Source organism: Loxodonta africana, chromosome 14, assembly GCF_030014295.1.
Source record: "Loxodonta africana isolate mLoxAfr1 chromosome 14, mLoxAfr1.hap2, whole genome shotgun sequence".
Taxonomy (NCBI): Eukaryota; Metazoa; Chordata; class Mammalia; order Proboscidea; family Elephantidae; genus Loxodonta; species Loxodonta africana.
The window spans coordinates 53,628,648-53,643,242 of record NC_087355.1 but is presented as its reverse complement, the minus strand read 5'-3'; the positions used below and the strand labels follow the sequence as shown (position 1 = coordinate 53,643,242).

Here is a 14,595-nt window from a genome sequence, read left to right as displayed (position 1 = left end):
ACATAGCCTTCAGCATTTACTTTAGCCAGATCCCGAGAACTGTTTCTTTAGATTTTATCTAGGTCCTGCATGGTATACCAAGAGAAAACAATCCGGGGCTTCTGAGACACAACCCTTCAACTCAACGTGAGACTTGCTTGTTGCCAAGAGCCATGATTGACAACCTAAGCAATTTCAGCTCACCTTGTTGCTTATTATCTCCTCCACCTGACCTGTAAATTGGCTAGCTTTACCTGAGCTTATAGGGAAGTAGATTTTTAAGTACTAGCCATCACTGCCAAATCCCCTGAAGCTGTCCAACTAGAAAAAGTCCACCAAAAGTGCTGAGTCAAAGATTCCAACGCACTTCAAGAAACTCATCCTCTTCTCTAGATGTGACTGTTAAGTACTGTGTAGGTCATCAACAGGAACAATACACCAGCAGTCAGAAGACTGTGGATGTTATGTCAGACATAGACAAATCACTGTATCTGTCTTTAGCTCGAAGGGTCTAGGATGGGTTCCTAACTATGCACTTTCATCTATCTTTCCTGAAAGACCTGAGAGAACAAAGTAGGTATGAAAGGTAACTGAGTCCTTCCCATAACTAACTTCATTTCAACAAAAGCTACTATGGAATAAATGCCATTGCAAAAGGATAAATTTACAAAGTCAAAACAAATTTTTGCAAAGGGGTCTCCTACCAACCCCAAAATGGTCCAGCCTCCCCTCTGTACTTCAGGACAACTTAGGGAGTAGCTCTAACTATGAATAAATTCCTCCCACCTCAACGAAGTGTGCAAATAGAATCTAATCACTCTTTCCCTTCCCAAACTCCTAAGCCCCTCTGAAAGTGAATACAGCTAAAATAGTCTCTGTAATTCCTGAGTAAAATGAATCCTGCCTTCAAATCCTTCAGCAGTTCTCCACCTCCTACAGGAAACAATTTAAACTGCCTTGCCATCTCTTGGCTGAATTACAATGTACTCCTTAGGTGGTCTCCCCTCATTCACTTTTGCCACACACCACATTCTCCACAAAAATTATCTTTTCAAAAGTCACATCTGATCCATTCCACTATCGATCTACTCCTTTGCCTATAATAGTCACTGGCTTCCCTCTGCTTTTAGGATAAAATTTCTGCCAAGCCTACCCCAACATTCCCCACCAGCATCTCTTACATTGCTCCTTCCTCAAAAGTTTTAACCAAGCTGGCCTTCATTCAACTCCTTAGCATATGCTGTTCCCTCAGCCTGGGATGCTCTTTTCACTCATACCCTCACACCTAATATCCCCAATAAATTTTTATTCCTCTTTTCAGGTCAAAAGTCATATACTAGGCAAAGCTTTCTTTGAACCTTCCATGGAGGTCATGTCTCTGGTAAACTATTTCACAGAGTTCTCTGATATTACTTCAAAGCATATTTCACATTTGCATGATTACTTATGAAAATCCATCTCCACTTGACTGGAAGTTCTATGAGAATCAACCCACTGCACATCAAATTGATTCAGACACATAGCAACCCTATAGGACAGAGCAGAACTGCCCAATAGGGTTTCAAAGGCTGTAAATTTTTATGGAAGCAAGCTGCCACACCCTTCTCCCGCAGAGCAGCTGGTGGGTTTGAACTGCCAACCTTTCAGTTAGCAGCCAAACACTTTAACCACTGCACCACCAGGGTTCCTTCCCCAGAGACTCTATTTTCTATACTATATAGCCCTAGCATCAGCACTAGTCTAAAAACCAGGTGCCACCAAATCAATTCCAACTCACCACAACCCTATGTTTCAGAGTAGAACTGTACTCCATACAGATTTCAATGGCTGATTTTTTTGGAAGTAGATCACCAGGCCTTCCTTATAGATGCCTCTGGGTGGACTTGAACCTCCAACCTTTCTGTCAGCAGTCAAGCACATTAACTGTTTGCACCACTCAGGACTCCAGCAAAGTATGTGGCATACAGCACGCATTCGATAAATATTCGTTGCATGTATAAGTAAATGAGTATCATTCAAAGTCTTCATTACCTTTATCACCTGACCCTCAACTTTATCTCCCACTTCTCCACAAATCAAATCTACCACAAACCAGAACTCTGACTCCCCCAGAACTACTCTTTCTTCATCTTCTGTCCCTCAAACCCCATGGCTCTCCCTGCCTAAAGTTTACCCTATTTTTCTCTGCCTGTTCAAATCCCACTGGTTTGCCAAGACTCAATACAAGTTTTCCTTCCTCTAGGATGTTTACCCTGGTAACACCAGTTCATACATCTGTCCCTGCTCTACATTGCCAAAGCACCTAGCTTTTTTTTTTTTTTAATTTATAGCTTTATAGAACTGAAATGTGTGGTATGTGTATGATTTATCTCCCCCGCAATGGTGCAAACTCCTAACGCTGGACTGTTTACATCCCACTCCTCCACTTCCAGAACAGTAGTGAGCTCTCACTGAAATGTTTGTTTCCCTAACATACCAGGTCTTTCCTCTGAAAAGGATATGAGCTTCCCTTTTACTCCTGTTTCTCAGGTGATTCAATTTGCCTTACGTGACTCTTCGCCCAAGTTCCTTTTCAGGAGTTTCTTACCTACCCTTCCCTCATTCCACTAAAAAAAGGTATGCGTTCTCTGAATTCCTGTACTTCTCTAGCCTACAGAAACTTTGAGCCTTCTACAAGACCCCCTGCCTGCAGTTAAGGGCTCCTCAACCAAACCAAACCCAGCGCCATGGAGTCGATTCCGACTCATAGCGACCCTAAAACCCTCTACCCTACAGAGTCGCTATGAGTCGGAATCTACTCCCCCGTAGTGGGTTTGGGTTTAGACCCTCTAAGCCGCCACTCTTCTACACACACGCGCGAACACCCAGAGAAGGCTCTTGCTCTTGCTGTGACCTCACACACGCACCACCCCAGGTCCTCACCTGGGCCACTTTGTCCCCTTTAATCCTCCTCAATCGGGAAGAGTGGATTCGCTGTGACCCCCACCCAAGGAGAAAAGTCCCAGATCAGCTGTGTCTCATCTCTTTTCTGCCCCTGCCATTGAATACCCTCTAGGACCTTTCCTTTCCCTTTCTTCCTCTTCCTTAGAGACGAAACCAAGGCCCGAGGTTGCGAAGAACCGGCGCCAGGAAACCAGCCATAGCCACCCTGCCAGCTCCAGCGCCAACGCCACAGCCTCGGCCCCGCTCCCGCCCCCATCCCTCCCAGACGGCGACCGCAGCGCAAGCTTCTTCCTGGCCACGACTCCCCAACCCGGGTAACCGTCGCTCACCGACCCAGGAAGGTGTCAAAGGAGGAGGTGCCAGCACTAACAGGTACGGAGACAGACAGCCTGGCAGACGTTAACGGCTCAGCGCTCCATCACTCCCCGACCTATGCTCCGGCCTCACGGCTTCCTCCACCCGAGCACCCACGGAGAAAGTCACGTGCAAGCCGGAGCAGTCAGCTGACCAGGGCTCGCGCTGTGCCGCCTACGCGCACCACTGCGCAGTCGCAGTCGCGGCCGCCGCGAACTCGGAGGCGGGGCGGGCGCGGGAGGATGGCTCCGAGACGGGAGGAGACTGGGAACCGTTGTTGCAGGGTGCGGGTGGTTTTCTGCGTCTTCCAGTGTTCCGAGTTGCGTCTCGTGCCCCAGAAGTGAATGTCACCGCCACCGTCCCTAACATTATTCCACTTCAGGTTTCTGCGACCCAGAACTTGTCTCCAGGCTTCTCCACTCGGGGTTTTCTTGGACAGTCCCATTTTCTGAGTAATACCCTTGATACTTCGTTTGGGTTGATTCAAGTTTTCCTTCCGTTTGTCCACTCCCAGCATAATTCCATAAATGTTCATGAAGTATTTACTGTGTACCATGCATTGTGCTAAATATTTCAGGATGACCTACTTGAACGAATCATCCCTTGCCAAGTGGAGTGCGTTTTCTTGTTGAGGGATGACATGGGTGGCGTGTTATAAACATCATGAATAGTTGAAACCACATGAGGTAAAGGGGAAACCAAGGAAGATTTCAAGACAGAGGCGTGGAGCAAGCTGCTGTTCTGAACACTGCATATTTTATATAAGAAAAAATGGAATTATTCTAATTTAAAGCATAGAGTTTTAGTTTGAGATTCTCTAATTTAGCCCTTCTGAATTTAAGGAAAGTGAAGAACCAGAAGTCACAGAGCTGTTTAGCATAAGGAATAGAAAGATACACCTGGTTTTAACCTTTGCATCCCTACTTACTAGCTGTGCCACCTCAGGCCTCTCTGAACTTCATCTTCTTCACCTGAAAAATGGAGGCAATAATATATACCTTGTAGAGGCACTGTGAGGATTAAATGATGTATGCATTTAGCACAGTGTCTGGCACCCAGAAACATGCAGTAAACGCGCGCCATTGTTACCATATATTATAGGACCTAGGTTTATTTGACCTAGCCTGTACCCTTTCTGCTGTTGGGTCCCTGTAAAAATTCACCGCAAAATTTCTTAGAGCTTCAGTATTAGGTTGAACAAAAACAACAACCAACCAAACTATTCCCAAACAGAATGCCTTTTTCCAACTTTGGATGAAGTTCAGGCAATTCCAATAACCAGATCTTTTTAACATAGATTTGGAACTTGTCAGAAATTCCAAAGGCTTTATCTGGCATCATAAAATGGGCCTAAAAGCAACTTTTTTGCTAGGTCAGTGCTGTCCAATAAAACTTTCTGTGATAATGGAAATGTTCTTCTGTGTTGTCCAATACAGTAGCCACTAACGACATGTAGCTATTGAGCACGTGGAATGTGTTAATGCAACTGAGAAAGTGAATTTTGAATTTTATTTCTCTCTAACTAATTGAAATTTAAGTAGCCAATATGTACCACTTTGAAGAGTACAGTTTTAAGGTCTGACTTTGAAACCTCTTCGTTTCTTTAAGCTTGTGTGTAGTCCTGAAGCAAACTTCTCAGTTTCTTAAATTTTAAACTCAAATACATCTACTTCCAACCTCCTGCCACTTTCCAACGCTTTGATTGTCATGTATACATGGGAGGGCAGTATAACGTTGGTGTTGGTAGTTGGCATTGAGTCGATTCCAACTCATGGCAACCCCACATGTGCAGATTAGAACCGCTCCATGGAGTTGCAAAGGCTGTGACCTTTCAGACGCAGATCGCTAGGCCTGTCTTCCAAGGCACCTCTGGAGGGGTTAAGACTGCCAGCCTTTCAGCTGCTAGTCAAGCGCTTAACAGTTTGAGCCACCCAGGAACTTGCTCGATAAATGTTAGCTCTAATGATTAAACCAAATCAAACCATACCCCTTGCTCTCCAGTTGGTTCTGACTCATGGCAACCCCTTGTGTTACAGAGTAGAACTGCCCCATAGGGTTTTTTCAGCTATAATCATCGTGGAAGCGGATCACCAGGCCTCTCTTCTGTGGTGCTGCTGGGTGGGTTTGAACCACCAACCTTTAGGTTAGCAGTCCAGTGCAAACCATTTGCACCACCCAGGTCCTAGCTCTAATGATTAGGCCTAGCATATCTCATTTAAAAACCTAGCAACTGTGTTTAATGTAAACATGGCATAATTACTCTCTGATGGCTTCTAATAGTAAGAGAATGCATTTTTAAAAAGAGAGGAAGTTTGCTTTCCACACTATGCATAGGATCATACTAGGCATGTAAGTATGTATAGCAGGCTTGCTGCACCTTTTCCCTTCATTTCCAGCTATCTAAGTACTGCCCACTTGGAAGCACCTTCTAAGCTGAAAGCACTGGAAGAAAGCTTAAAGAAGACCTATTTTTCCTTACAACTTCTTCAAGGAAAACAATGTAATTGCACAAAGTGGGGAAAACATTTGAAACAAATAGGACAATAGGATTTATAACCTTTTTCACCCACCCCCCCCCCCCCCATAATATTAAAGGTATCTTGAAAGTTGGAGCTGGTATTCTCCTTAGGAAAGACAGTGCCCTTGTTTAGGAAAATACTTTGCTAAACCAATGGGGTGGAAGACAAACTAAGAGCCTGAGTAAATGGAGACAAAGAAACAAAGAGGTAACTAAACTAGTCTCTACTGGAAAGGAATAGAAATTTGGGAGGAGAAAGAAGGCGAGGCATAGGGAAGTGATGGGAAGAGAGAAGAGGACGAAGAAAGCAGCATGAAAAACTACTTCTAAAAAGAGGAGTGTTCACAACTCTGAGATTGCTTCAATTGCTGTGGTATAAATCCTTTGCCCTATATCCAAGCATTTAATGAAGTCTAAACTCAAATGCTTTCCACAAGATATTTTTTTATGTAGAAATTTATGATAATCCAGATTATAGTATATAAAGAGCTCAGGTAAACTGATAAAAAACAGTACTGAGCCCCTAACAAATGAGGAAAGAGCATGAACAATTAGGAAAGAAATATCACTCGCTAAAACGTGAGAAAAGTTCTTCTCAAAAATATAAATTAGAACAACCGTTATACTAGCAAAGATAAAAAATGTAGTAGCCAGTCATGGTGAGGGTGTAGTAAGATAGGCAGTCTTTCCTTGCAACTGAAAATGCAAATTGTTGTACAACATTTCTGGACGGCAATTTGATAGTATAGATGGGAAGCCTTTAAAAGGTTCATTTGATCCATATTATGATGGAAATAAAACAAAAAATGGGAAATATTTATGCAAATATGTTCATTATATTATTGAGTCTGTTTTCATCATCAACAGCATTTATTGAAGATTTAGTAGAAAAAGTAAGCCTCCTATGAGGTTGGGGCGTTAAGACTTCAGGTTTGTGTCTTGAATTTTTAGAGGTTAATGCTCAGGCCTAATGAATAGAATATACTAAACCAGTGGTTCTCAGCCAGGGGTGATTTTGTCGCCAATACTTTTGGTTGTCACAACTGGGAGGTGGGTGCTACTGGCATCTAGTGGATAGAGGCTAGGGATGCTGTTAAACATCCTACAATACACAGGACAACCCCCACACAAAGAATTATCTGATCCAAAATGTCAGTAGTGCTGAGGCTGAGAAACCGTATGTTAGACCCATGATATTCTCAGGCTCCCAAATTCTCGATTACCAACATAGTATATAAGACCTTCGGTTTTTTAATCTGTAAAATTGAGACAATAATATCTACCTCTAGTCTTGAGAGAATTAAATAGAACCATGTAACAAATTACAGTGACATTGCCACTTTGAGATGTGAACATCAGGCAGTCAGCTAGGCTCACTCACTAGCTAGGCAATTGGCTCCCATATGCCAGCTTCATAGTGAATTCTTGACTCATCAGGATCACAAATTTTTACATGCCATAGGCCCTTGCTTGGGAAGAATATAAATAATTTTTGTGTTTATAAATGCTAAGTATTTAATGAATCACAGCTTTTTAAAACTTGTCTTTCATTTTTTCCCCTATGACATTTAATACGTATTAATTGTTCAATAACTAGAAAGTATAGATAAGCAAAAAGAAGAAAATAAACATCACCCCATTATCTCACCAACCCCATTGCCATCAAGCCGATCTGACTCATGGCAACCCCATGTGCTACAGGGTAGAACTGCTCCATGGCGCTTTCTTGGCTGTAATCTTTACAGAAACAGATCGCCAGGCCTTTCTTCTACAGTGCCACTGAGTGAGTTCGAACCACCAACATTTAGGTTAGTAAAACCAAACCAAACTAAACCTGTTGATGTAGAGTCAATTCTACCTATAGGGCAGAACTGCCTCTGTAGGGTGTCCAAGGCTGTAATCTTTATGGAAGCAGACTGCCACATCTTTCTCCAATGGAGCAGCTGGTGGGTTTGAACCACCAAACTTTTGGTTAGCACCAGGGCTCCTTATTGCCCAGGGAAAATCACTTTGGTGCACCTCTGGAGAATATTTATATGCATTCAACCTGTGCGATGGGCTCAGGGCAACAGAAGGGGAGTGTCTGTGTCTAACCCATCCCTAGAGCACTTGCTGAGGAGATCCACCCTGCTGGTGCCTCAGCTTGGCTGTCATATATGGGGCGTCTCCATTTCATTCCCTGCTAATGACCACGTTTGCCTCTAATGCCTCCTCATCCATGAAGCCTTTTGTGATCCCCATAATCCGATATAACAATAACAGCTATAATTTCTATGGTGCTTAGCTATGTGCCAGGCACTATTTTGTGTGCCTTACAAAAATTAACTTATTTCATTCTCATGACAATTTAGAAGATTGGTATTTTACATATGAGGAAACTAAGTCACAGAGTGATTATGTTATTTGACCAGTTAGTAAGTGGCAAACCTGAGTTCTGAACCCAGGCTGTTTCCAGAGTCCATGCTTTTAACCTCTGCAGCATAAAGCCTCTCACACTGTCTTTCTTAGACATAATCCTTTTATACTCTTCAAACTAAACAAAATGTATAATTCTAAAATCTCATGGCAGTGTTACAGCGTTTAGCTAACTTCACTGGCTACATTTTATCACCCCCACCAAGACCACCTTTTACTCAGTCTTGAACATGCATTGTGTAGGGTAAACATTTAATAGATGATAGCTGAATTGATCTCACAGCCAAAAGCAAGGCCAGATTTCAAACATTTTATGACAGAGGGAAAGGGAAGAGATACTGTGTTACCTGAGAAAACCTGTAAACTCCTTTTTTTCTGTATTCTTGGTCCCTAAAGTAATGGAAATGATCATCTTTGTCATTATCTCCATTGAATTTTATGAAAACTTCTTTGGAGAAGCAAATGTTCATAGAAACGTGAAAGTAAGATATTAAAAAAAAAAAAAAAGTAGTTCTGCCCTCCCACATTTATTTAACAATTTTGTTCTCTTTATTACTAGTTTCTGATTTGCTCAATCTGGCTCTGAACAACACAGAGGGAAAGATTTTGAACAACCACTGTTTTGTAAAAAGAAATGGTTGCCTATGGACTAAATCTATTTAATTTTCATCTTATTTCCACTTATAGTCTAAAAATAACAGCCCAGGATGTTAGTATTTAGTAGGTACAATGTACCCATCAACAAAAATTATATATTTTATAAACACCTTCTCTCTAGTTCCTTTTCATTGTTACAACTAATTCCTGCATTTCCAGAATTTACAAACATCCTTCAAAACGGTTAATAATGCACAGGGCAGTTGATTGACTGAAGGGAAGAGGGTGTCTGGCCAAAAATTTATCGGCAGAAATACTGCACTGATTTTAAGTGCCATTGAGTTCTTCTATCTCAGTCTTTACAATTTTTATTTATGTGACTTCTGTTGGGAAACAATTCTTCGTGAATCTTTCACATTTCTGCATGTCTTGAGAGCAGAAGCTCTGAATGCCTTTATTCTAGACTGTTTTTTCAGTAATGTTTCTATAACAAACGGCATTGAAAAGCAGAGATAGTGTCTCCTGCTGAAGCAATGGAAAGCCACACTTAGCCTATGGTATAAAAGATTTGGGTTCTCTAAGCTCAGGGTTAGAGAACCCAGTTCTACTCTGTCTTATAGGGATGCTATAAGTCGGAATCGACTTGACGGCAATGGGTTTGGTTTTTTTTTTTTTCGTTTAAGCTCAGGGTTATGGTCCTGTAATGAAACCTGGGTATGTCCAGGCATCCATCTGGGCCCATTCACGCCTCCCCTGTGGGAATTGAGGACAAGGGAGGCTGATGCAAATATACTGATGCTCTTGCTGCTTCCTGGGTTGTAAGTAAGAAAGCCCTCCGTCTTTGACCCCAGAGTCTTGTTTCTCCTACCAACACCTATGAAACTAATGGGCCAGGCTAACTTGTAGAGTAAAATCTCAGACCCTTCTTCACAGTTCTCAATAGTGTTGGTGACAAGGATGGAATACGTCAGAGACATAGCTTTCTGGAAGAGGAAAGATGTAGAGCTCATGTGCCAGTTAATGGAATTTGAGGGAAGTCCATGGGAATGAGTAATAAGCCAAATTGTATAGTCCCTGGCATTTGGAAATAGGCCAAATTGTGTGAATAACCGAACAATAAATGTCCCTCTACTTTATTCACTTTATTGCTGTTGATGAGGAGGAATTGGGGAGGTGGTTACAGGCCATCTACTGGGCAACAAGTTCAAGGAAGCTGCTCAAATAGTACACTGCTTGTTACTCTTCTCTGGGCTGACATACTTCCTTAGCAGTCTGGCAGTTAGCCTAGGTCTGCCCCACTGTAATGACTAGTACCAATATTTGTCCTGGGTAAGCAGAAAGTTCCATACTCTATCAAACAACAGTAACAGAGATCATAAGGATATGGCCGCTTGGTTGAGTACACAACTCATCAAGTCCCCCTACAGTGGCCCATACGGGCAAAAGGGAGACATAGAGGCCTCTGTAAGATTTGAAAAAATGCCCTTGTCCTTTTATATGGCTGTTCTTAGATGGAAAGTCTGGATGTGAGGAGGGAATGACTGGGGAAAAAAAAGGTGAAGTTGTACTGAAATAGGACACTGTCCTATTGTGACAGTGGAGGGAGAACAACCCAGTATCTAGGGAAGTAGCATCTTAGACCTTGGCAGGCACATGGGAAGAAAGGACCTTAATCTTTGTCATAGAAGAACTCAATAGCACTTAAAATCAGTGCAGTATTTCTGTTGATAACTCTTTGGCCAGATACCCTCTTCCTTTCAGTCAGTTAACTGCTCTGTGCGTTATTAACCATTTTGAAGGATATTTGTAAATTCCAGAAATTTGGGAATTAGTTGTTACAATGAAAGCAGACTGGAGAGAAGCTGTTTATAATAATATATTAATTTTTTTTGGTGGTGGTGGTGGCGGTGTTGGTGTTAAACTGACGGATACATTGTATCTACTAAATACTAACTTCCTGGGCTGTTGTTTTTAGACTATAAGTGGAAATAAGATGAAAATTAAATAATTTATCCCATAGTCATCCTGGGAGCCTTCCTCAGGAAGGAAAACATCGTTGTGTGGCTCTCCTAAACTGTTGCAAGCATCTTAAATTTAACTAGATGCTGGTTTGGCTATCCCCTGCCAGGTGGCTCTAACCATGGTTTGGTCACCATTCTCCTTAATTTTACGAAGAAGTCTATCTGAAACAGCAGGGGATGTTCTCTACTCCTTCACCTCCCATGCAGAACACCTGTCAGCATCTCTGTCAACGTCTTCCCACGCCTATTCCCATAGCCAGTGCCCAGTCATCCCGTGGGGTATATAAATGCCACCTGGCTGGTGGCATGGAAAAACAGGAGAGGTTAGGCTGACCGCCCTCAGGCAGTTCCTCCAAAAACAAGGATTAGGTTTAATTATTCAAAGTTTACCAGCTGACTAGGAGGCCACATCAGAGACACAGTCAATGCGTGCCCACTGCAGGGTATACGTTCCATCTGGAGGGCGCCAATAATTGTTAACAACACTTTCTTTTAAGGGTTACCATGTGTGTTTTTTGAAAGCACAGGCATTATCTTTGCTCTCTCCCAAAGCATGGTGACTTGTACCTTAAGGGGTGATCGTAAGAGACCTTCAAGTGTTAAAGGAAACACCACCAATAGAGCATGTAGCCCTCAGACAACTGTGAAGATTTCTCCAAAATGAAGTTTCCTTTGACTATCCACAGGAGCTTCCCAGAGGGATAACTGACTTACTACTCTGCAAAATCTGTGGCCAGTTATTGCTACAATGAAAGTCGTCCAGATAGAAAAGGTAGTTCAAAATTTGTCCCTGACTTTAGCCCTTGGCCCTGGAAGACATTCAAGTCAGCCTCAGCTTGTTGGCCAGGGTTGTTATAGATGATAAATTGCTTTAGACTTCCTTCTTGTGGGCCAAAGAGGAGTCTGCTATACCTTTACATTAATGCCTTGAGCCAAGGGAGAATGTCCATGCAGAAACTTGAGAGAGCCCCTGACTTAAGTTAGGCTCTGGCAGTTTATGGGATTTGTTCAGCTGGTTGATTCTGAGATCCTGGGGTGGGGTGAGGCATGGTTGAGTTTAACAATATAGTATGATCTCCTTCAGCTGCTTGGATTCCTGCTAATTGTGGCCTTCATTAGATACTGTATGAGGCACATTGAACAGATATGGTCCCAACCTCTGTCAGTTAGGTTAATCAGAGTGGCCAGTGGAATGGCATTTATGGGAAAAGTCACCAGAAACAAAGATAAGTGTAGAAACAAGAGATAGGTATTGTTGGGACACAGCTCCACCAATTTCTGCATCTCTTGCGAACAGAGGCACTGCCTGCCATTGTGCAGGACTCTCTTTTCAAGGATGATTGTATAATAAATAGGTTTGGAGTACAGAGATAGTGTCTCTGTGCAGAGCAAAGGTCAGGTCCTTAGGCTGGGCTCTCTAGAGGAGCAAAACTAGTGAAGTGTATATATAAATATATATGGAGACCAAAAAAACCAAACCCAGTGCCATCGAGTCAATTCCAACTCCAAGCGACCCTATAGGACAGAGTAGAACTGCCCAATAGAGTTTCCAAGGAGCGCCTGGCGGATTTGAACTGCCAGCCCTTTGGTTAGCAGCTGTAGCACTTAACCACTACGCTACCAGGTTTTCCTGTATATATATAGAGAGAGAGAATTTATTTCAAGGAAATGGCTCATATGATTGTGAAGGCTGGCAAGTCCCAAATCCATGGGTCAGTCATCAGGCTTGAGGCTTCTTCTGACTCACGTGGTTGCAGGGCCTGTCAAACCCAAAACTGGCAGGTTAGACAGCAGACTGCTGGCTCACATCCCAAGAACTGGAGTTCAGAGGGTGATGAGTCAGATGCAGGATTGAGACAGGGCGAGTTTTGCCAGAACATCCATGTATATTGGATGCAGGCCATACCTCCAAAGAAACTCCCCTTCCAACTGACTGGCTGCTCACAACATGATTACATCTTATCTGCCGAACCACTGAAAATCATGGCCCAGCCAAGCTGACATACAACCATCACAGTGGGTAAGCTTTTTTTTTTTTAATAGACATTTTATTTTAAAATAGTTTTGGATGTACAGAAACGTTCTGAACATAGTACAGAGAGCTCCCATACACTCTACACCTAGTTTCAACTATATTAACATTAGGATACAAATGTCTAGGTAAATTTATACTGTTCAATCTAAAAGACTCAGGTTCCCTAAGCTTAGGGTTGATTTCTCTCCTGTAATGCAACCCACTGTTTTTTCAGGCATCCATCTAAGTCCATCCATGTCACCTTGTGGAACTTAGAGGCAAAGGGAACTGATGCAAATATGCTAATTGCTATTATTATGCTATTGCTGGGCTGTGAGTAATAAAGTCCTTTGTCTCTGATCCAGGAGTCTTGTGTCTTATACCTGTATCCATTAAACTGTGGCAGACTTAACCCATTAGCTTGCAAACAGGATAAAAAACCCTCAAACCCTTCACAGTTCTTGATAATCTGCTCCCCAGATCCTACATGATTGTAAATTCCTGGAAGGCAGGGACCAAGTTTCTGCTTGATGAATATATATTGAAATGAACTGAAATGGGCAAACAATCCATTTTAATAGTTGTATAGAATTTGAGGTCAGAGGTCAGGCTGGTCTCTTCATAGATCTTGGTCATACCTCAGGATTCAATCAGCCTTTGCCTATTAATTGAAGGGGAGAACAGACTGGAACAGACTGTAGAGTCCTATGGGAGTAAAACATTGATGGGGAGAGGGGGGTAGTGTTTGGAGTTATACACGGAAAAGCCATCTGCCAGATGTGAGAGAAGGCTAGACAGACTAGTAAAACCGGGTATCTGGAGGATGCAGGAACAGACCTCAGATACTGTAGCTGTGAGGTCAGCACGGCGTGAATATGAGGGAGGATGAGGAGGACTGCCCCATGCAGTAGATCACATCAGCCTAGCACACAGACAGGACTCAGGCAGACATTCAGTGAGTCATGATGCTTGCTGGGCTGTGAGTAATAACGTCCTTTGTCTCTGATCCAGGGGTCTTGTGTCTTATACCAGCATCCATTAAACTGTGGCAGACCAACTTGTCCATGAGATTTTTGGGGGGGGTGCGGGGGTTGGGGGTAGCAATATACACAACCAAATACACATCCATTCACATTTTCTACGTGAGTAGTTCAATAACATTCCTTACATACTTCACATTACATCACCATTCTCACTATCTCTACCTATATTATTTCGTCACCATTAATTTAGGCTCTCTGCCTCTTAAAGTTCTCATCTGTGCTTTAGATGAACTGTTGTCAGTTTAAGCTCATGTACCGGTAGATAATTAAAAAAAAAAAATGCTCAAGGCAAACATTAATTGGGCTAAGGTCTGTGAGACTTCTGTGATTTTCAAAAGGGAGCATGGGCTCAATAAAAGGAAGAGGGGTTGTAATTCATGAGCTTGAACTGGGTGTTAGGCAGGGACCTGAATGCAGAGGGTAAGGTGGGCTGGTTTTGTTGTGTATGAATCTCAGTTTTCTCATCTGTAAAGACCCTCTAATGAGCTTATTGGAAGGATTAAATGAGAGAACATTCATAACGCGTTTAAGATAGTAGCAGGCACATGGTGACTCCTCCCAAAATGCTAGCTATAGTTATCATTGTTTTATTATCATTTTTATGAATATAACTGGAGTAAAAGGAAGGGAATTGAATCCCAAGAAGGCAGTAACCAAGTTACCAGGAGAAAGACACCAGGTCAGCTAGGCACAAGGGCGATAAGATTTTCA

At 42.6% G+C, this 14,595-nt stretch overlaps 1 protein-coding gene across 3 annotated transcripts in view; it reads right to left on the bottom strand.

Moving 5' to 3' along the window:
- The window catches only part of ATP6V1C1 (ATPase H+ transporting V1 subunit C1), a 106,682-nt gene that overhangs the window by 46,044 nt on the left and 46,043 nt on the right, over positions 1–14,595 (bottom strand). The window contains exon 1 of one of the 3 annotated variants that reach the window (XM_010588438.3): positions 3,252–3,405. The exons of 1 other annotated variant lie outside the window; for it this stretch is intronic. The gene's annotated coding sequence lies outside the window, so the exon portion shown is untranslated. Of the gene's footprint in view, positions 1–3,251; positions 3,406–14,595 lie in introns of those variants that run through there. One more of the 3 variants, XM_003408425.4, reaches the window with a different exon arrangement.